The following is an 18,266-nucleotide window of genomic DNA, read 5'->3' as shown; positions in this document are numbered from 1 at the left end:
ACAGCAGCAGATTTTTAAGGTTTGGGGCAGCAAAGAGGCAGGTGGAATTGCACTTGGTCCTATGGACTTATCCATGTTTCACTTCACCTTCCTCTTCCTTTCTTCTACTTGGTGGTTTCTTTGCAGTTGCTTATTTGCCTTATACTATTGCAAGTAGAGAGAAGCTCTGTAATCGCATGCAATATTTAGATCCTCTTTTATCCGCAATCACTTCAATGCTTAACTTCTCCAAATGAAGTCTTCAGACTGACTTGCATCTCTAGATCAGACTCGTACAGTGCCTCGAGGGCTTCCCAGTGCACAGCCGGGTCTAGGTTTTTTAGCCAAGAACAGGTTTCTCTGCCTGTGAGTTTTAACCTGTCATTCTCTCTTTCCCAGATGCTGAATGCTACCTGGCGGATGGGCTGCAGAATGAAAACTTGAGTGCTAAAGCAAGGGAACAGAGGGATGCAATTCTCTTTGACTTCCAGCAAGTCAAAGCCAGGTTTGTGTTGTCTGCATTACTTTCTAATGGAATTGCTTCAGAATAGTGTCATGCCTTGGGGTACCACATGCTGTATTTTAGCTGAACAACTGGCCCATGCTTTGAAAGTTAATGGACATTAAGGGCTTGGTATAATGTGAGAGTGCACTGCACACTGGTTTGTACGCTCTCCTATTTAACCAGTTTTACGGTTGTCTGCAAAGTTGTCATTATTTGTGTTTGGAATTTGTTTTGCGTTTCAAAGTAAAAAAATTATGCCTTGGGTGTGTCTGTACAGCTCTTTGCATGTGGGTCTCTGATCCTGTCCTGTTCTCCCTTGTGCTAGAGAGCATTTTGTGGAAAAAATCCATCACTTGATACTTAGGCTTGTGGGTAAATCAATACAGTGAGCAAAGATTCATGCTTCTGGCTTGCTGCTGAAAGTATCTATTTCACAAGTGGCTCCTGAACTTAAATATGTGTTGCCTGGACTTTGATATAGTAAAAAGGAACGAAGAGGACTTCTTGAGTTAAAATTCAGGTCTGATCCGGGTTCCAAAATCTCATGTCCTCAGGACTGTTTGAAGTCCTGCATGAGAACATGAGCTGCATCATTTGGATGAGTGAAGCAAACAACAGTTGTTCTGTTGTGCTAGGGGAAAATCAAGGAACATAAACAGAAAGCAGGTTGCTGGAGGCTTAAATAAAACTTTCAGCCTCAGCTGCATTATATTTTTGGCTCGAAATGTGATCCAGAGCTTGCTGTTAATGCTCTAGTTATAAGATATGAGTTGTGTCACTTGATGTTAAGACCTGACATAAAACTCAGGGTGGCTGACTGATCTAAGCATCCAGTTTAAATAAAACTGCTGTCGAGTCCCTGAGAAGTGGAGAATTTTATCCTTCGGAAGGGCACAGCCAGACTCTATTCCCTGCAGTCCCACTGAAGAACTTTGCAAGATGCCCTGCTGTATCTTAATCGATCTTTCCTGCTGGCTAATTAAGCATCAGTTTTACTCAGCAACTCGGGACTGTGTAATTATCAGCCTGGGTTGCCCTGAATAATTGAAACAAGCTGAATGCAGAAGATGGAAGCCTTTGGAAAATGGGGCTGTAGCATATCTAATGGAAGAACAGTGTATGTGTGTAGCGGTGTCCTGTAATACTGCAGAAGAAAGGCCTTGACAGCACAATTATAACAGGTTGGTGTGGTTTCTCTGAAAAATTCATACTCATTGTCAGATATTGATCTTGGATAGGAAGAGTTAAGTAAGCAGAAGTCTGAACCTGAAGTATTCAGACATCAAGTCAAGCTTTTTTCCAACTGTCCCAAGAGCATGCAGCTTTAAAAGTGACAACTCTTTATCTTCATATAGTGCAACTCTGTGTCTGTTTTTAACGAACTAAAACCAAATAGCATGGAACCTGATAAATGTGTGAGGCAGCTGGCAAGCTTGGAAATACTGGATTGTTCTTGCTTCCTGAAGTATGTGGTCTGTCTTCATGTGTTGTTAGAGTTGTGAATGGTGCTTGAGCAGTGGGGAAAGATGCTGCTATGGCCATTGTCCTGTGGACCTCTGGCTTCCCAGAGGTTGTGTGTGGTTTTGGTGACCTGCTGGAGAAGGAGCAACCTTTAGGGTCCTGGGCCAAATGCTGATGCTGTGATGCAGAACTTGGCCTTGGCTCTTTCTCAGCCTAAGAATACAATTTGGATAAAGCTTTTACAACAAAGTCATCTCAAAAAATCAGGAGATTTGGTGAAGCAGCCTTTGCCTCAGGAGGAGGAGGGGTGATACGCAAATTCCTCCTGCATGCTCAAGTTAAGATGTGGGCCTCAGTCATGCTGCTTATTGAAATAAATTGCAGGTACTTCTGGAGGGGAAAGTGAAACCCTTGAACAAAGTCTACAGGCACTGCTGATTTCCTACTTCTGTTTTATTGCTCGGTGGCACTTGGAAAGGGTGAGAAGAACAGAGTATACAAACGTCCTTGCTCTGACCTGAGCCATTAAGGCAATGATTTGTGGTGGGAGATTACTGTAACGATGACTGTATCCTTTTATTTGAAAGGATCTGAGCGGGTCTTGCTCTTGGGGATGGAGGCGCGGGTCTGTCTCTTCAGGGAGCTTCCTGTGGCTTTTGCGGCGGGTGTTCAGGAAATCATCCGCCGTCGTCTTCAGGAAGCGCCTGCCTTCCCCCGCGCAGCCCCACTCTCTGCCTTCCACCTCCGCGGGGTGAAACACAACACGCCGTCTAGGGTTTCGTTATTTGGGTTCATAATGGACCGAAGTAAACGGCTTGACTACTGGGGAGAGACACATGTGTCTCTGGAAGGGAAGAGCTTCATCCAGTATGATTATCCTGAGCTGGTCTCAATAACTGTTCCTGTAACTTGGCCGTCAGGTCTTTATTTCGCTGCTCTCCCCATGGCCTCATAACGTTCCCCCACCAGGAGGTTCACTGATGACTATAATGTGAACAAGTGGTTGGGCTTTATGTCTCCATGTGCTACCTAGAAGGATATATTGTTCCCGTCTCGCCGCAAGAAGTGCGGTAGGTAGGGAGCGGATTGTGTTTGCAGGTTATAATTTTTTCCAAGGCAGGCTGGGGTGTTTTTGCTCGAGGAGCCGTGTCAGAGGCGTTGCAGGCGGTGGCTGTGGGGAGGCTGTCACCGTACAGCTGAGTTATGAGTCCCTGTACTGTTTTACTTTCAGAATTCATTTGGTTATTTAAAGTGCACTGTTGTGTTGAAACAGTTCTCTCTTTTTCTTTCTCCTTTTTCCCCCTCCCTACTAACTCAGATCCTGTTCCACTTTCTAATATCTTATATGTAAATCCTGCCTTGGCAATTTTTTTCCTAATCATCTCTTTGATTTTGTTGATAATCTCTTTTTAAAATTGCTTTCCCTTACTGCTTTGCATGGCATCCAAGAAAACAAGCCACAGAACGCAACTGGAGCCTTGGTCCCCAGGAATTATCTATGTGATGAGGGTCCCACAACACGGTAACATGTACAGTTACCTGTGTCCTAACCATCAGCTGAGGACTCTGCTGTAGTTCTGAACAGAAAAAACAAAGTGTTTGTAATGGATAAAACTTGCTTAAAAAGCAGCTTTGGTTTGGGGGGAGGATGTGGTGCCGGGGCAGAGTTTTGCTTGTCTTCCAGAAACCCCAAAGGTTGTCAGTTGCTTCTGTTTTAGGTCTGTTGATGCCGAGGGTTGTTTCAAGTTGTTCCTTGGGAACGTTGCTGCTGTTTCTTGTGTCCTAACAAAGCCGGCTGCAGAGCTAGCAGCAGATGTCCGACACCTGGGATGAATCGGATACACGACTCCGCTCAGGAACACAAGCCCATTCTTGTCCTTTGGCAAGAGCAGTAACCAAAAAAAAAAAAGTCTTCTTGCTGTTAAATGACCTCACCTCAGCATTTCGACATTTCTAGAGCAGTTACAATGGCAGGGGGTGAGATGGGGAGAATGGGATTTATTTAAAAATATGGAGATAAATAGTTCCTCCATCTCCTTGGAGTCAGCTAGTCATTTAAACTCCCTGTTGGAAGGCAAGTTTGCATTGATGGAAACAAATTCTTAGTAATTTTTTTTTTCCCTGAGGTGAAATGTAATAGGGCTAAAAGGAGAGCAAGGCAGACCTGTTGTATATCAAAGCAGAAATGAAGAGAAAGGGGCTTAATTAATGTTGAGTTTCTCGCATACACCCACTAGGAAATCCAAAATAGACACTGAAACTCTACTTTCAATTTGCTCTGCTGTGACAAAAACAACAGCGTGAACCTGAGGCCCAATCCTGCTGCTCATAACTAATAGACAGGACCGTTTCCTGACATTCCTACCAGCAGCAGGAGCTCCAGCGTTGACCAGGCTCTTCACCTCTGGATAACAAGTCCCAAACCTCATTTTACTGCCTTGTTGTCTAACCCACCTTAAAGTTTATGGCAATATTCCCAACACTAATACTGTGCTCCCAGTGAGGAAGAGTCTGCACGTGGTCTTTTAACTCTGCAATGAAACTTCTCGTGTGTCAGACATCTCCAGGTGATGTCCTGGCTTTCTAAGGAGAGCCTGCAGAAGCCAAGGTCTTTCCCAGACCTCCACACTTGCCGAATTGCCACGCTGGTACCTCCATGCAGCGTACAAAAATGCAAGAGTGCTGTGGCTGGCAGTGTGTTTGGATTCCCAGCCTGGACAGCAGACGTGTGCTCCTTGCCTGGTTGAGTGGTTTAGGTCTCTAATGTAAGCCTGGGGCGAGGTTTAAATGTCTAATCGTGTAGTGAAACGCCATCGCTGTCCTGCATCTTCAACCAGAGGCTGGGCTCTGCCACCGTGAGCCTTGTTTGTAACACTGATGCTCAGGAAAATAAATACAGCCTCCGAGCTCAGACCTCGCTCGCCCTTGGTGCAGAGATGCAGAATACAGAGGGGGTCCAAGATGCTCCCAGTGCCTGGGTATATGTTTCCATGCTCTGTTTCAGTCTGAGCTGCAGAAAGACTTGGTTTTGGGGAGCAAACTTAGGTTAACACCGTCACCTAGTTCCTGCTGGGTGCTTTGCCACATCTGGCCCGACAGCATTACTGTCAATAAGAAATTCTGCATTTGCTGCTGGAACTGAAACAGGGTGGTTTGACCCCAAACGGAAGCGTAAGGGTAAAGACAATGCAGCAACTGCCTCCGCTTTGGGCGTCCTCGGGGCTGTGCTACAAATCTCTGCAAGCTGTTATGGCACGTGGTTCGTGCATGCTGTCACCAGCCAGTAAGCTACTGGTTTTATTGGTTTACAGTTGTAGCTGAACTGTAGATACTTCAACATCAGGGGAACTTCGCCTAATTATCGGGTTGAACTTGATCCTTTCTGTGGCAAGGTATTACAGCAGGATTGTAAAAGATTCACTAATGGAAATACATCCAAAATTTTGTCTAAAACGGTGTGTTTGGCCTGTTTTAATAAACTTCTAACCATATTAACTACATGTATTACTTCAATTTTCAACCTTATTTTAAACTTAAGATTGAAATGCAAGAAAATGCAATTTCAGGGTAATTTTGCTTCATTAGTGTAAATGCACTGCCTGTAATTCCTACCAATATTAAACTCATTATGCTGAATAACGTGTGATACCAAGATAAAAAGGAATTTAAGAATGACCTGATGGGCAGATAATTGAGTTCATCACATTAATGCTAGGGCTGGACTATAGCCTCACCACATTGTCCTTAATTAGGCAAAGTGCTGTTCTCCTCCTTCATGTTCTTCAGAGAGCTGAAATTTATTTGCCTAGCAAGGAAACGATCTTGCTGAGCAGGATTTCATTCACACGTACTTTAGCCATTAAATACAGATTTGTTCTGCAAAAAAGAAAAGCAAGCCCCTGTCACATCAGAATTACTTAGCGGGTTTTGGATTTGCATTTTCTATCCTAAAAATGAGTAGGTTTTTTCCCTTTGTGCAGGGGGGAGATGTGGTCCTGCTCAGGGCGGGTGGGGGCACTGGCCTGGGGACATGTAAGTGTGCACTGCACCAGCTGGTGTTAATGGAGATCTAAAGCCTCTCACCACCCTGCACCAGTACATCTGTGCCTGGGTGTGTGTGAGCACAGGCATTCCTTTAGTTTTCAACAGTCAAGTTTAATACTGACCGTGGTGATTATTTCTTTTTAAAGTCTGGTAAAGTTTCTGTTAGGATGTTCCCAATTTATTCTGTAATCTCAGTAGGGGATTTTTTTTTTCCTGCTTTTGGGGAGTGCTGAGGAAGGAATTCTCCTGTATTAATATATGGTGTGGCAGGGGCACAAATTCAACTCAGCTGTTATCATATTCTACCTGCTTTTATACCTGGGGTGAATGTAGCCATTCACTCTGCCAGTAATGCAGTTTGGTGCCTTCTGGGTTAGACTCCTTTCAGTAATTTGCATCATTTTCCATTCCAGCTGATAAAATTACCCCTGTTTCCCCATCCATTTCCTTGTGAATGCATTGTTAATCTGAAACCTGAGGACTGTAAATGATTGAAATTGTGTAACCAGAGTCTTTGCATAGCTGCTGCTGCTGCTTCTGTAACGTTTAACTGAGAAATGCATTTGAAGTGGTTTGTAACTGACTTTGCTAATGGTGAGCTCCCCAATCCCATTTTCATCTTTTTTCTACTGCTTGAAATCTTGTACAGCATTGATTTTTTAAAAAATTTTTTTTGCAAACATTAAAAACCAACAAATACTGTGCACCAAACAAATTAGACTGTCTTGAAATATCTAATTTAATAACATCTGTGGTGATATTAGTGTTCTTAATTGGACAGGAAAATACAGGAAATCTGATTGAAACCTGACTTTATTTTATAGTTCCTGCTGAAATTGAGTCTGAGAGGAAAGTGGGGTTTAGACTTTTATAGACTTCAGAGCTGCAAAGAGACCATTATAACCATCAAGTTTGACCCCCTGCATAATATAGACTGTAAGATGTCAGACAACAATTTTTACTTCTAGCCCCAAATGGATCTGGTTTGACTCCTTCAGCTCTGGGATTTGCTGCGAGCAGTGGATGTTGGTTAGCAAACTCAAGTTGTGGATGGGAGGAGGGGGTGTGCTGATCGCGTATTTTACTGGATTTCTGTGCATTGATGGGATTTGTGACACCCCCACTCCCCCGTGCAACAGAGGACTAGAGGCCTGGGGTAGATCTGCTGCTTGAGTTTTGTGTAAAGGTTGGAAATGTAGGAGTAAAACCAAATTATCTTGGTGCTCCAAGAAAACACGAGTCCTGTGCTCACACCAAAGGGTAAATCTAGACCTAGTGTGGCAGGAATAATACTGACCTGGGGGAAATTTCATCCTCGAGTATTCCAGGGTTTAATCTGCCCTTCCTTTTGGAACAAGAAGGGATATTTCTGGGTTTCCCTGGTTTAAACACTGCTGCTGAGGTGATAGGAGTGTTGAAGTAACTTCTTTGTTAGTTGTCCTGTGTCTGCAAGGAATGGACTCCTGCTTGGTCAGGCCCGGCAGCATCGCTGTCTTCAGGTGACTGCTTTTGAGTAAAAGAGCTATGAAAAGCAAACTCTACTCCTCTGAAGGTGAATCCATCCTACAGTGCAGCTAGGAAGGGTAGGATTTGGAGAACTTATTTTCAAACCTCACAAGGGCTGAACTGATGCTCTTGGGGTTGCCTCCAATCTTGCTTCTACTATAAACCAGTGGAAGTATAAGATCTGTGGTCAAGGTCCTGGTGTGTCCTGGAAGCATCTTTCACTTCTGAAGAGCAAGTCCTGGCTCTGGTCCTTACAGACCGTTAGTTCTGGGTCAAGACCATAAGGATAGTTGGATCCTGTAGGGAATAAGGCTTTCTGGCAAACCTGCCTGCTCTGCAACTCAATTTCCCTTTCCAATATTACAACAGCATTTCTTCTACTCTTTCTGATGATAATTCACCCTTTGAGGTCTGCTTACACAGTTGAGTTGCAATTTTGATTGGGCCTGGCTGGAGACGCTGCTACCAGGAGGCTGCTGAATGAGAACTGGGGTCTGTATGTTTTTCAGGAGCAGAGAACATAAACATTTCCAGAAAAGCGAGCCCCTCTGATGTTTGCTTGTTGAGTGCGTAACCCCAAAGGCTATACGATCATGAGAAACAGTTTGTGTTTTGAACAGAATAAATCTGTGGCTTCTTCCTGTCTGGCCCGAAATAGGCACCGATGAGGTGAGAGGTGGGCAGCTCGTCATGAACCACGCGGGGGAAATACTTATAGGATGTCTTTTGTTAGAGTATTGGCAGTGCAACACTCGTTCTTTGGCTTTGTAATGGAAATCTGATATTTTTGGGTTAGTTCCTCACTTTACATGTTGCATTAAAAATCTCAATAGTTTCCTTTGTGAGCTCGTTTTGCTGAAGCTAGTTAATCATTTAAAAAGTTTTCCCCATCTCCCTCCACTTAAGGTCTGATGTAAATTGGACCTTCCTGTTCAGCTGAAAACTCTTTGCCTTAACTGGCTCTCTTCTTGGGGTATTCCACCCACAGCTGGTGGAGAGGAGCTTTTTTAATCAAGTGCTTAAAAGGAACAGTTAAGACATGACCAAATATATTGCCTATTCCCAAACTTTCTGGTTAGGAAAATGAATGAGAAGCTTTTACTCTTGGTGTTTGTGAGATCTAAAAATTGTTTATTAAGGATGAAAATGTCAAACTGATCCCAAGGCAAATAACCTCCAAAATAAAGATCCAGTTGAATAAGTATTAGGCCTCTGATTTCTAATTTATACTGTCTGGCTCAAGGGGGGATGCGTATGGAGCAGTTACAATTTTTTTTTTAATTATTTGCTGTGAAAAATTATTGGACTATAACTTTGAGGGTAAACTTCCTGCAAAGCTAAAGAATAAAATGTTGTGGAACTGCCTGTTACCCACAGATTGGGCATGTTAAAGGTGTAAGATGCTTATCAGGTAATACTGTCTTAACTGGGAACAAAAATCAGAATTGGCCTCGAGCTCTGTACTTCGGAGAATGGCCCAAGATGGCTAACCTGCTTCTCCTAGCTGAGTTCCTCCTCCTCTGATGCCCAGAAATATGCTTTATTCTTGATCCATAAGTGTGCATGTGACTTAGGGCTATAGATATATTTGAACTAGCCCTATTTGCTACCTAGGTTGTTGCAACAAAAATGGGTGTTTTGCTCAAATAGTTGCATTTCTTGGGTAATGCAGGAACAAAAAAAGAATATTCTGGCCACCTCTAAAAACTGTGAAAATGTAACTGGTGATTAACTAAGGCTGAAGTTACCTGCAGGAAGGGGTGGGGGAAACAGATGCTGAAAGTCGTCTTTCCCCCCAACCTCTCTTAGACCTGTACAAAACATCAGGGGGAAAGACAGAAATCCTATAAGTGCACATACTGAAAATACTGTGGCATCGTATGTGGGTGCGTTTTAAGCTCTCAAGATAAGTAATTTATTCAAGATTTTTATGCAGTCAGTGGCAGACGAAGGAATTGGATCATTACTCTTTCATCTTCCATAAGAACAAGACCATCTTCCCCCCACTCCCGATTAAATTTTAAACTTTCATTCTCTGCTTAAGCCTTTCCAGAGTGAAAATGATCAAAGCATGAGATTAAAGACACATCCCGATCTGATGAGATTAGAATTTTTGACTGTTTCCTTATGCTTAAAAAAAAAAAAAAAGCAAAACATCTTTTTGGTATTTCCCCCCCTTAAATTTGATCAGAGTGAAGCTAACATGGGCTTGCTGGTCCGGTAGGAAATGGAACTCAATTTTACATTTTTTTAAACAATTTTACTGTATTAAAAATGACAGAGGTTAGAAACAAAGCTCTTATACTTTTATTGAACTGGAATTAGAAGTGACAGAAAATCATTTTGGTCCTAGTGCAGTAAATGTTATCACTAAAACATGTTCAGGGGAGATTAGGACAGTCTCTCAAGCACAGGAGACAAAAGTTCACAAAACAAGAAGTGATTTTGCTGTCCTTGTCTTGCAGCCGTTGTCTGTTCAGGAGACAAAAGTATTTCAGCTCTCAGGGATGCTGGACTTGGGGGTGAGGGGAATGCAGGTACCTCTCACTGAGCAGAGGCTGAGCCCAGGGAGGAGATGTTTCTCAAATCCAATGTTGAATAATGTTTGAATTCTCAAAGCAAATGTTGAGTATCAGTTAATGCTGATCGGAAACAAAAGGATGGAGCTGCTGTTATGGTTCCCCTGACCTTGGGAAGGTGGTGTCACCTCTCTGGGCTTGAGAGATAAGATGTAGCTGCCATAGGATGGATAGGAAAGAGCTCACTGTAAAAATGGGGGACCACTGCCAAGAGCATCCAAAGGCCCAGAGAAATTTGCAGCCCTTTCTTGCTACAAAGCACAGTGGTATGGCTCTTTCCAATATAATACAGCTGTTATTTATTACTGAGCCCATTCTCCCAGGAAAGTTTCTTCTGTCTGTGAGCATTTTTAATTTTTTTTTTTGTCCAAAGCAAACAAGTCAAATAAATATTATGCCCTTAATCAGAATTCTGTTGTTGTTTTCTAATTAATCTGTGTCAGTAGCTTGAATGTTTGTGTTAAATCATTTTCTTCATGAAAGCTTTTAATGAGGAAACAAATTGATTGGATTTTTACATACTGGATTCTTGCCACTAATGCCTATAGACCAACCCTTTGTTACACATCTTGCCTGTGAATGGGTCACTTTGTGGTTTATCCCCGAGCCTTGATCTGTTTCCAAAACTCGCCAGTGCTGTTCCCTTATTAAAATGACTCAGATGTCAACCCAAGATGTGCTCAAAGTGTGAGAGGTTAAGAAATCATAGAGCATTTTTTTTGGCATGGCCAGAAGCGGGCAGCATGCATACTGCCCTCCGCAATGCTGTTGCTGTAAGGAAAGGTGTGAGATGAGGTTAAGAAAAGAGTCATAGAATGGAGTCATGGATAGCTTGGCTTGGAAGGGACCTTTAAAGGTCTTTAAGGTTGCAAAGCAAAAGGTCATGTAAACCTTTGCGTTTGGAGAGAGAGACCTGTCCCAATGGAAGGAAGTTGGAAGCCGTTGAAACTTTTCAAGAGAAAAATGTGAAGGAGATTCCTTGGGTAGCAGAGGATGTTGCAGGGGCCAGCCAGCATCTGTACGACTCGCAATTCCTCTTGAAGTTTCTTGCACAAAATCTGCGTTGACCACTTGCTGGGTTCCTGGCAGCACTTCTGGCATAATTCTCCCATCTGTCGCTTATTCATCAGGCTGGAACAAATCATTAAGAAAATAATGTATACTTATGTCTGTCTTTTTTTGGTCTTTTAGGTACCACTTGGAATTTCTGCCCCGAGGTGAGTACAACCCACGGGAAGGAGGGGTGAGTTCTCACTGTTATGAGCTTGGGGAGTAGGGAAGGGCTGGACATACGTGGCGATTTCTATGCAAAGTCAACAAGGAGAAGAGCTTAAACTGAATATATAGCTGTGTGTGGCAGTTCTTAGGGGTGGAAAGGGGCAAAACTGTGGTGAGGGCTATAGCAGGAGTTGGGCTTAGTATTCTTTCTGAGCAGCAGAAGTCCATTTCTCCTTACCCTTGAGAGCAAATAATACGAAACTCTGTGGTGCTGACATAAACGTACTGTCTTGGAGAAGCCCAGGAAATTTTTCTGCCAAACTTCTGTCTCCAGAAAAGGCTTAAAGTTCAGAAAAGGCAGCAGATTCCCATGGGCCATTGACTTGGGAGCAAAGACTGTTGGGTAACCTTCAGCAAGTTTCCTCCAGCCTCATTCTTTCATGTTAACCTGAACTTGAAACTGAATCACCCTCCAGGTGTAGACAAATGGTCAGGCTGTAAATTTTTCAGGACTGTGACCATCTCTTGTTATGTCTGTTAACAAGCTGGGAGATTCTGATTGTGACTTTGATCTTCATTTCCGCAATAATCGGGGTGATGATTTAAACTTTCCAGGGTGCCTGCAGGTCACAAGCTGTGTCAGTGGGTACTTCTGCATATTTGGGGCAATTGATGGATAGGTAGGTATTTGCTCAGAGCTGACCTGGAGCTCCTTTGACTGTGTATTGCATCGGTGGAGCTCAGCTCTGATCCCGAATTTGGAGCGTTGGGTACAACCAGGCTGCAGCCAAGGCACGTGGTTTGTTGGGTTCGTCCTTTTTCCTTACACAATGGTTGTGATACATGAACACCGACACAAGGATCTGCCGGTGTTCAAACAAGATGGGAGCTGGGGCCGTAATAAAAATCCTTGCGAGTGTTCCAACTCGGCTAATCCTTCATTTACTCCAGGAATAAATTCCAGTATGTTACCTCCTCGATCAGGGCCCACTTCCAGCACATCCTGTCTGTCTGGCAGCGCAGAAATGTCAGAAATGCAGCAGCGTTGCAATTCCCACTAGAACAGTGTTATCACATTTTAATATGAGCCTCGGTGCAGCCTCGGTGCTTCTAATTGCTTTCAAACCATTGTTTTCATGCGTTTGGTTGATGAACCCAGCATCTGGCATCATTTGAGAAAGTACAACAGACAGCTGTGTTCAAAATTAAAAAAAAGTGAGAGAGGATTAGAACACATAAAAGGGCTCAAAATTAGATTTTTTTTTAATTTTGAAAGTTCATACAATTTAAAGGGTGGAGGAGGGATGCTTTTGTTCTTTTGAAATATTCTTCATTCTTTTATAGAGTTGGAAGCCTAAATAATATTAGGAAGATTGGTTTGTAGAACTGTGTATAGCTTTGTAAATGAAGTGCCTAGCTTGCTTAAATGCCTCCTAGGAATTACTGTACAAGTGTTTGGGTCTTCAGGTATGTAGATATCTCCAAATGTGCCCCTATGTCATTTTGGTAACTAATAAAATTCAGAAAAAATGTAATAGGAAACAGGACAATTGGGAAGTGAAAACATGGGCTCAGACATCACCTTGAGATCCTCAGCTCCAGTTTGTGATACCAACTCCAGTTTGTGATACCTTGCTGGGGGAAGGAAAGGTGGTGATGAGAACTTGGTGCGCGCTGGATGGAAAAGAGCCGGAGAAACTATATCGCGGGGCTTGGTTTTAAAGAAAAAAAAAATCTCATGTGCCTGGACATATTGGTAAGAGGACTGAGGGATAAAAAAAAAAAAGACAACACAAACTAGCTGCCAAGCTGCACTCCCAGTGCCTTTAACAAGCTGATATGGCAAAGGAAAAGGCTTCTCCTAAGAAGGTTTGGGATTTTCTTTGTAGTTAACAGCCTTTCTAGAGGGGATAAGCACAACTTGTGACCACGTCTGGTAAAGGCAGTTGTGCTCCTTGAACTCAGAGCCATGCTCTGAAGTCCCTGTGAAGACCAAAACCTCAGTGATTCCAGCTATCCCAACCTATTGGTTTCCAGTATTGGCTGGAATTAATAGAATTGGTTTTGATATCTCCCAGCAAGCAGAAAGGTATATGAAATGGGAACATAGGTTTTCTTGAGGATAAGTTGGGTACACTAGTGCAGTTTCAGAAAGATGTAACTGAACAGAACATAAGACTTGCAGGATGAGTTGCTGGGCCCAATTCCTATGGACCAAGCGATGTTGTTGACTGTAGTGCATAGCTGCAAATTATTTTTGCCTTCTTCCTTAGGTGCTCTTTGAGCAGAGCCCCAGGTTGACTCATATTTCCTTTTGGAGGAGGGCTGACTGCTGATGTGAAGCATTTTATACACTTGATATATTTTATGCATGCATGCCCTTGCTGTCTTGCAGCATGCTCCCCTTTGTGGAAAGAGCTAAGGAAAGTTGGCAAAGAAAATCTGGAGAAGACCTGGGTCAGTTGTAGCCCTCCCCCAAGTTCCTTTCTGCTGTTTCTGTCTCTTCGCACACTTCAGTGGAGGGGAAATGTTGTTAGAAGACACGAGTAGTCTGAGGGAGTGGTGACAGGTCATTCTGGGGTACTGCAAGGCAATCCAACTTTAAATGGGAGAACAGGAAAACTGGAGGAAAGAGGTGAGTATTTGGGAAGAGAATGGAGGGACAGGGAGCAATGCAAAAGGAAGGATTAAAGAAGAAAAAGATGCACGTGTGGCTAAATAAGAGCTGTGGGTCAGGGCTGGAAGTTTGGCTTTGCCAGAATGGGAATTTGCCCTGACTAACGTTGCTGTCACTGCTGCGTTTCTGCTGCTCCATTCCCAAACCCAAAAGGCAGGCGAAGATGGGCAAGTGTAAAAGACAATATGGCCACTGGTCGAAGTGAGTTAGATTAAATCATTGATGTCTATACGGTATTTTGAGATATTCGGGAGCACGAGCTGCTTGAAGACATGGACCTTCAGAGGTGGAGAAAATGTGGCTCTGCCCTCCCAGCCAAGGGCTCCAGCCAAGGGCTCCAGCCTGGGGCTGACAAAGAATTGTCCCTCCAAATTCTCCTGTGGGGTACCTGGGCCCTCCCGCGTGGCGTTGTCCCCCAGCAAGGCGTTGCACAGAGAACTCAACTTCCATGTACTCACTCACACTGAAAAACTCATGGTGGATGCAGTTGTAGGCAATGACTTTTTACTTTATTTTGAAGAAACCAACCCCAAATAGATGAATAAAACCAGATTTATTTTCACTGAGCTTATGGTAACATTTTGCATCAAAAGTTCATCCAAATGGTTTTGTTTCAAGTCCTACGTGAGTATTTTCTGAATAGTAGTGTTCCTCAAAATATCCTTAAGTAGTCAAAATGTGAGAGAGTGAGGATTGCTGTCCCCATTTATTAAACTTAGGAAAATTGAGGCTCAAGGAATGTGCTTAAGGTACCAGAGCATCTACAGGTGTGCCCAGGAATGGGGTCCAGGTTTACTGCTTCTCCCAGCTCTGCGCCTTAACCCCAGAAAATGTCCCTGAAGCAGGGAGCAATAAATATAAATGTGTGGCCGGAAGGTGGGGTAAGGGACAAACCGGGATAAAACGTGACTTAAAAAGTGGGAGCCTTCGTGTTCTGTAAAAGGATTAAGTAAGTAACAATGTGGAAAGTCTTAGTAGGCCACTTATCTCATAGTATATACTATTTAGATGAAGTGCATATCGTTTTACCTCTATCGGCCCTACTTACTTTGGCTCGGATGCTGAGCGCTTCATGGGTCGCCGGTTGTTCTCGGGGTTGGATGTCGTAGCAGCGCACGAGGTGTGCGCGTACCCGAGGCGTGCGTGTAGTTTTCTTTTGTTAACTGGCATTATACAAAGGCCTCAAGTGTTAGATTTATGAAGTAGCTTTTCTATATAAAGCCTCAAATCTATTGAATTGAACTGAAGCGGAGCTGGATGGGAGACGGAACTGTGCATTTCCCTAAACCGCTGCTCCCTGGTATTGCATATTTGGTTCATGTAGTTATGACAAGTACAAGTAGCAAATCATTAAAGCAGCAAAAACACCATCTTTACTGTAAAGATCCCCTTTGAAGCTGCGGCAGAGTGTTCCTGAATTAATGGAGTGCATAGTGATTTTACTAAGTTTTATTTATAAAAAAACCTCTTTGCGTTCATGCCAAGAGTCTCCAGCTCAGTGGTAAGCAGGGTTCATACACAGAAACCTAGTCTAGATTTATGATGTGTTTGAAAACGCAAGGGAAAAAATATCGAATTGACAATATTTGTAACATATTGTTAAAATATCTATTCTATCGCCATGCGTGGAATTCCCCTCCTTTATAAACATGCGTGCCAGCTACAACCCTTGAAATGTCATAACACATAGAGACAAAAAGAAAACAAAAAAACTTTTGTTAGAATGCCTTCTAAAGTCCAAGATGTGTTTGGGTGGTGTGTGGAACGGAGTTAATTAATGAAAAATAGTATATACACAAAGGCATATGTTCTTTAACTTAAAAAAAGAAAAGCTTTAATATCAACACTTCTGACAGCTCCCTTTATCAGCGCTGAAGCTTTGCTTCCTGCAGCTCTGAGCATGCAGTTCTTTGCCTCCGTGTATGTATTATATTCTGGGCAAACTAATCTGCGTAGAGACAGAAGTTTTTGCATTGAAATCCCTCCTGTTTCATAGTTTTTGCAAACTGAGCAGCTGCACAGCTTTGCTTTTACATGGACTTATAAATTATTCTGCTACCTAAGGTATTGTGCACAAATTTTGGAGGCGAGTGAAGATTATGGGAGAAAACAGAATGCTTTGCTTGGAAAAATGTCATAGGTAGGAGGCGTGCGTTTGGGCTCTGGGAAGGGCTGTATGGAGCTATATTTGCATTTTTATTTACATATATACATAGAAAAATCCAGAGGTATGTATAACTTTGAAACTTGCTATTGCATTTTGAGTGTTCAAAACAGAAACCAAGCTCCCCCTTATTATGAAGCTTTGAAATCTTTTAAAAACCTGGGATTCCGAGCCAAGAGCTGCAACAGCCCATGCAGCACCCTTCAGCTGGAGAGGACAGGAAAACTTGGCAGAGCACTTGAGTGTGCTGACATCCAGCCTTGTCCCAACATGAGGCTGGGAGGACGAAGCCTCTCGACCCAGTCTGCTCCAGTGAGTGCCCTCGAACGCAGCTCTGTAGTGGTCAGAAATAGGTTCAGCGGGTTGCGAGCGCACAGTAATTAAAGGGGAGATGTTTACCCTCGATTGAAATTCATATTGCTGTAGCACGAGGAAATACAAAAGGCCTTTTCTGCATTTCTTGGAAATGTTAGGCAGTTTTTTTCTTTTTGGGTGTGCTCGTTGCATGAAATGAGGGGAGGAGAAGGGAAAAGCCTCCAAGAATAAACATGTCAATTGATGAAAAAAAGATTGGGTTTGCTGTTATCAAGCTTTACACGGAGCTAGCAAATGGAGAACTTGCAGAATTTGTAATAGGATTGAAAGACCAGGTAACAGCAGCTAGCAGTTTGGCTGGGTTATTCTGCGGTTAATGCCAAAACTTTCATGACCTTTATTGAGGAGAATTAGGTTAATGAGGAGGGCTTTTTGAACTCCTTTTAAACCAGCCCATTGATTTAAAACTTCTTACAAACTTGAGGAAAGTTTCCTGGTTTGGATTACTAGGTGCTTCTTGGAGATCTCTACCTCATTAATCAAAGTGTTCAAGTTACTGAGTCGCCCATAGTCCTTTGAAACCCATCCGAATTGTAACACCTTGGGGCAGAGCTTGCCCTCTTTGTTCACATTTAGCAGCGTCTTGTGCTCCCCTCCTCGGGGAAGTTCAGAGCGCACCAGACTCTTAAGAATAAAGCAATGCACCATAACGAAGAAGGTGTAAAAATGTCAGTAAAGATGCTAAATATACAGCAGTTTGGGGAGCCCCAGCAAGTTAAATATTAACAAGTTCTATTGCTCTCACTTTGGTCAGTTAATAAAATACTCTAATTATTAGATTGCCTAAATTGCCTGATATGCAGCTTTGGAGATAGAGAGCCTTCTCAAATGAACCCTCTGTGTTTTCTGAACTTGTTTGCGTAATAGGAATGTGCTGCAGCTTTCTTTTTATAAAGAAATCTCCGGGGTTATTGTAATGTGCTTAGATGAACGCGCAGCCCAGGCATTGCTCTGTGCTCATGCAGAACAGAAGAACGTTCAAGAAATTGCCCCACTGGGGACAGAGCATGAGAGTGTTCACATACGCCATCACCTGAGCTTTCTCACGGTGGGTTATAGACCCTCCTGCTCCACAAAAGTGGGGAGAAAGGATGCGAATTCTCTCTTTTGGCCATTAAGGCATTTTGGAGCCCTTAGGAAAAGGAGTGCCCTGTTGTATACCTTTGAGCCTTGCTGGGGAGCGGGGAAATCAGTGCATTCTGCATTCATAGCCCTCGCTAAGTGGGAGCAGGTTTGGGAGTGCAGCGCTGGATCCTAACTCCTGGGTCTTCCAAGCCTTCAGCCAGTTCAACTCTGGAGTTTTGAGTCTCTCTTCCCCCCCCCTCCACAACGACTTCTGCGTTGCTTTGGTTTGCAGAGTAGTAACCCCATCCAAATCATCTGCAAAGTAGTATTTCTGCCCTTTAGTCAGACTCCATCCTGAAACATGACTGTAAAATCATCCTTTGCGTTATCCTAAGTGTCTAATGGGCATTTCCTCCAGTCCCTAGAGTGCCTATCGCTCCTGCCCTTGCATTCGCTGTCTGTACTTATTTTTTCTTAACAGTGAAAATTGCCGCAGATACGGGCAAGACAGCCTCCTTGTGTCTTGTCATTGGAATATGCTCGCTAAACTCCAGCTCCCTCATGGGTTAGTTCTGTTTATTCCTTGTTCACTTGGAAGGGTTTCGGCTAAGAAAATATGCTGAATCTACTGACACAGCAATGGACGTTACTCAAAACTATTTGGCCTGTGTAGTCTCCTCTTTGGTGCCAATG

The 18,266-nt window shown here is 43.2% G+C and overlaps 1 protein-coding gene across 2 annotated transcripts in view; it reads left to right on the top strand.

The window, feature by feature from the left end:
• Window positions 1-421: 421 nt before the first annotated feature.
• The window catches only part of SKAP1 (src kinase associated phosphoprotein 1), a 150,869-nt gene continuing 133,024 nt past the window's right edge, over window positions 422-18,266 (top strand). For both annotated transcript variants that reach the window (XM_069786505.1, XM_069786506.1), the window contains exons 1-2: window positions 422-484; window positions 11,266-11,291. The gene's annotated coding sequence lies outside the window, so the exon portion shown is untranslated. The remainder of the gene's footprint in view (window positions 485-11,265; window positions 11,292-18,266) is intronic.

Source organism: Haliaeetus albicilla, chromosome 7, assembly GCF_947461875.1.
Source record: "Haliaeetus albicilla chromosome 7, bHalAlb1.1, whole genome shotgun sequence".
Classification (NCBI taxonomy): Eukaryota; Metazoa; Chordata; class Aves; order Accipitriformes; family Accipitridae; genus Haliaeetus; species Haliaeetus albicilla.
The sequence above is the reverse complement of the archived record's forward strand: the minus strand, read 5'-3'. Positions and strand labels throughout refer to the sequence as shown.